The following is a 4,492-nucleotide window of genomic DNA, read 5'->3' as shown; positions in this document are numbered from 1 at the left end:
CGATAGCAAGTATGATATGGTTTAATTTTTAGTTCTAAAAGGAGCCCCCTAGTTACTGCAGGGCAAGGACCGAAGAGGGAAAACAGGGTTGTTCCTAGACTATAGGGAAGTGAGGAAATAGCAAGCATTATGGCCCTTATGTTGCTAACGATCCAACTGATAAGATATATTACATTATTGTCCTGTTTAGAAATCCCAGTGTTTACTTCAGAATCAGGGAGAGGGAGATAAATTGATTTCACGATGTCGGTTACATCCAAAGAAACTCACTTAAATGATATGAATAGAAAGAAACAACCATATGTCAAAGTTAATCACTGGCCTACAGTTGTAAAATTCAGAATTGTTTGAGCACAGTCTTTCCATCAGGTACTAGAAAGGGGAAAATGTCCAGGAAGGAATATTTTGAATGGTGGTCACTTATTTCTGTTAAAAAGAAAGTAGATGTGCCATATAAATAGGTAAGCAGAAATTAAGCTCCTAGGTAGATTATAGAAAGCTTGCAATTGCTGCTCAAGTGACTATATATTTAGGTAATCCCTATAGCAGCACTGTGCAATAATAATGGTAAAACATGATGGCTACAGTTTTGAATGTCAGTTACTAGACAGTCTGTTATGTGATTTGTTTTATCTCATTTACTCCTCACTCTGTGATGTGACATTTTATTACGCATGTTTCTGAAGTTGAGGACGTCCAGGCACAGAATGTTTGAGTAAGGATTTTGCCCACCCACCTCACAGGTCTAGTGAGTCCCAACTTTACCGGTTGGGGTTGGGGTGGGGTTGGAGTTGGGGTTGGGGTTGGGGTTAAGTAAAATTGGGAATAAAGCTTAGACATTTTAGATCTTAATCACTGTGTGTTACTAGTGGTTCCTTTAGTGAAAAGTATATCAACCCAGTTTTTCTTACAGAGTTAAAAATAATGAGCTGATGAAGACTGTTTCTGTCGAGTGTTCCGAAACACAGATAGTGCCAGTTTGGTAGCAGAGAAGTCCCACTGCGGGACACATACTGACCAATTTAAAATCAGCAAGCCAATGCAACCAACAAGGATGTAAATACACCAAGTGACAGCATAATTAATCCTCTGTACACAATCAATGAAGAACAGTAATGTTTCTTGGGAAATGAAATAGAGTAGAATGATCCTGGATTTTCCCTGAGTACAGATGTCAAGTCAAGATGAATCTTCCCTGAAGGATACTGAAGCAAATACCCCACGCCTCTCAAGGACAGCCCGGATCGTAAATTGTGAGCTATAAAAATAATATAAATGCTGTGCCAACATTTATAATGCAGTTGTTGGACTCATAGGTGAGAAATAGGGGTTAGCTGGCAGGTCCAGTGTGAGCTAGTGTTTGTTGGAAGTCCCACGCTGCCCACTAAATCACTGCTTTCTGTGTTTCCTTTAGCTTAAAAACATAATAAAGCTCAGACAAAGCTACTTACTTTGGACAAATGGAGCTGTGGATACAGATTTTAATAATGTTACGTTATAAAATTCCTGGAGTAATGCTACATTATAAATTACTGGGGTGCTGGTACAGGGAGTTTTTCCTGACTTCTAGTGGTGATTTTATGCACTTAGACATTGGGTGAAGACACAGTTATTTTTAAAAACATGCCAAATTGTACTTTTTGGGATAAAAGTTAACATTGGAAAGTCAAACCATTAACTGAAAGGTATGACTGTGGCAGTGAGAGGTCATGAAAAACCACAGAACTGAAAAAGTTCAATAAATTATTCTTCAATAATTAGATATTCAATAAATGGAATGATTTATATTAAAAACATAGATCTCACAAAATTTTTTACTCAGTTTCAGCTGTGCCTTGAATTCTAGTGATCTGGGGCAAATCACACAGCCCCCCAGGCCTGTGGGTAGTTGAAAGTCCTTGCTACTTCAGACTCATAAATAACAAGCGAGATATGTATTAGAGAAGAGGAGTGTTGCTTTGCATTTAATGGTACCCTCCAGTTTTTGGCTGGGTGGCACTGGTAAACATTTTAGCCACTATGTTCCTTGGTTTCACCGTCTTTTCAATGAAAGTTATAACTCTTACCTTTGAGAGCTTTTTCTGAGGACTAGTAAAAAATAATGTGATGGAGGTCACGTTCTGGGTGCTGTGTCTTAGAGAAAGCAAGAGCTTAGTGCTTGTGAGCATGTACACTTACTGTACCTTATAAATGGTGACAAACCTGCAGAGAATGTTCACTGAACAAAAGGAATAAGAAGGACCAGAGGTTTCACTGGATCCTTGTTAGTTTTGTTTAGAACTACACTTGGCTGGAGTGTGGGTTTGCACTGATCGTAGGAGGAAAGAACAAAAACACACATCTGCTGCTTCTCTCTGATGATATCGGGAGAACATACATGGAAATACTTGAGGCTGCCCGATCAGATGCATAGGCTTTTGCAAAGCAGAAAGCATAAGATGACACTATACCCCATAAGCAAAGGGACAGAGTGGTGGAAGGATAAGGTCTATCTGGAGAACTCTCAGTTAAATGAAAGGATGGGTTAATGAACAGAGAGGGGATGAGAGCAGCAGCAGAGGTAAAAAAATGAAGTTCAATTATCATTGTTAAGTAATAAAACCTTCCTGGAACATGGTTAAGTAAATGAAAATTTATTTTGACTTTTGGTGGAGGAGTTTCAGTAAGCTGGGATGGAAACTGTAAGTCATCAAGGAAACGCATTTCTCCTTTGACTATCAATAGTCAACTCTAAGTGTCCGGTCAAAATGGTGAGCAGGCCAGCTGCCCCAGCATCAGGCCGGTGGCTGGAAGGTATTCAAAAATGGTATTATGGTGCTGCAGGATTCAATAAACTAGGGTTAATGTGAGATGATACAATACATGTGAGTGATAATGTAAAAGAAGCCCTAAGAAGACTTACTGAGAACCTTTATAATGATGGGGTGCTTCACATTAAGAGAGCACTGGACCTGTCCGTGAGGCAGCAGATCTTGCCTAAAGAGCAGTGAACAAAATTCAAGGAAGATAAACCCTGCCTTGAACCATACCTGGAAGAGGTCATTTAGGAAAGAAAAGAAAGAGAAGAAGGGGCAAAGAAATAATCATGTAATCAAAATTCGTGGGTGCATGTCTTCGGTATTTTAATGACATTGGATAAACCTGAATTGTCCATCTGGGGTGCAAATATATTACTCTAAATAAATATCTATTATAACTTTTCAAAAAAAAAAATCAACCCTCTACTATTTCAGTCCTGGACCCATTTAGTCTCTTATGTCCCACTTCAAATGTCTCTCCTAGATTCTAGATAACAAAGCTCATGAAAGCAGGCCACCTTGTCCTGATAAAATGATCAGATAGTCTTTTGGGAATATTAACCTGACAGAGATATGTCAGGTAGAGTGGACAAACTGGAAGGCAACGAGGAGATCCTCAAGGAAACACCTGCATCAGCCCAGCGGTTAAGTGGCAAAGGCCTCAGCAAGTGTGGTAGCCCTACTGGAAATAAAATAGAGTAGATGGTGTGGGGGATGGAGAAGGGTAGCTCAATATGGCACATAGTTAGTAGAAATGTACTTCCTCATTTTATTTCATGACGAATTATAAAGCATATGATAACGTGAAGTACGGATGGTGTATTTCAATCCTCTTTAATGTGATCATAGCTGTATTATTACTGGTAGAGGTGGTATTGCTGCTGAATTTCTAAAAGAAAATAATCTTCAAGTTGAAAATCTAAAAATCTTCTTAAGGTTTCAGCATATCAGAAATCTTTCAATAACTAAACAACAACACATATCTTCTATTTGGAGGGAAAAATTGGTCCTGAGTATTTTCACAGCACAACTACAGTATTAGAACATTAGTCCCATAAAAAGAACAAATTTCTTTTTCTCATGTTTTAAAATAAAAAGTAATCTTTAAAATATTTTGGAGACTAAGAAGTCAGGGTGTTCCTTTTTCAAATGAATGTAAATTACGTACAAATTTCAGCTGTAGGCCATATAGTTTAGGAAACGTGTGTATCTCTTCTAGATCCTCTTCACACTAAGCAGAGGAAGTGCCTGGCAGATCAACAATAGAATGTTAGAGAAGGTTACAATAGTTTAAACGTCAGTTTGTCTGCAGTCATCCAACTCTGTAATCTCTACTGTGGATATATTAGATTTGTTTGTAGTTTTAAAAACTCATTATAAGTTTTGAAAACAGGAAATTGCTTCTACTATGAAAGATCAATGTGCTCTTGACTCCAGCATTTTCAACAATGGCTTATCTGTGCTGATGTGGTTATGGAGTACAGGGGGAGAGGAGAATGAGCTTGGGTTCTCTAAAACATTTGAAAAAAAAAAAAAGTCACTCAGCAGAGAAACCACGATGTTATCAATTCTTAAACTTAATGACATTTATCCGAGATCACTCAGCAGCCCAAGGATGCAAACCTTCAGGTTCATATATACTTTTATAGCAAAATTATCATTTTGAAGGGGAGGGGAAAAGGAAGACAGCTTAT

The 4,492-nt window shown here is 38.2% G+C and overlaps 1 pseudogene; it reads left to right on the top strand.

Moving 5' to 3' along the window:
• Positions 1-2,747: 2,747 nt before the first annotated feature.
• On the top strand, positions 2,748-3,083 carry LOC150000976 (cytochrome b-c1 complex subunit 7 pseudogene; annotated as a pseudogene).
• The last annotated feature ends 1,409 nt before the right edge of the window (positions 3,084-4,492 follow it).

Source organism: Furipterus horrens, unplaced genomic scaffold (genome assembly GCF_987537825.1).
Source record: "Furipterus horrens unplaced genomic scaffold, mFurHor1.1.pri manual_scaffold_10, whole genome shotgun sequence".
Classification (NCBI taxonomy): domain Eukaryota; kingdom Metazoa; phylum Chordata; class Mammalia; order Chiroptera; family Furipteridae; genus Furipterus; species Furipterus horrens.
Note: the sequence above shows the minus strand (reverse complement) of the source record. Positions and strands in the feature narration are given on the sequence as shown.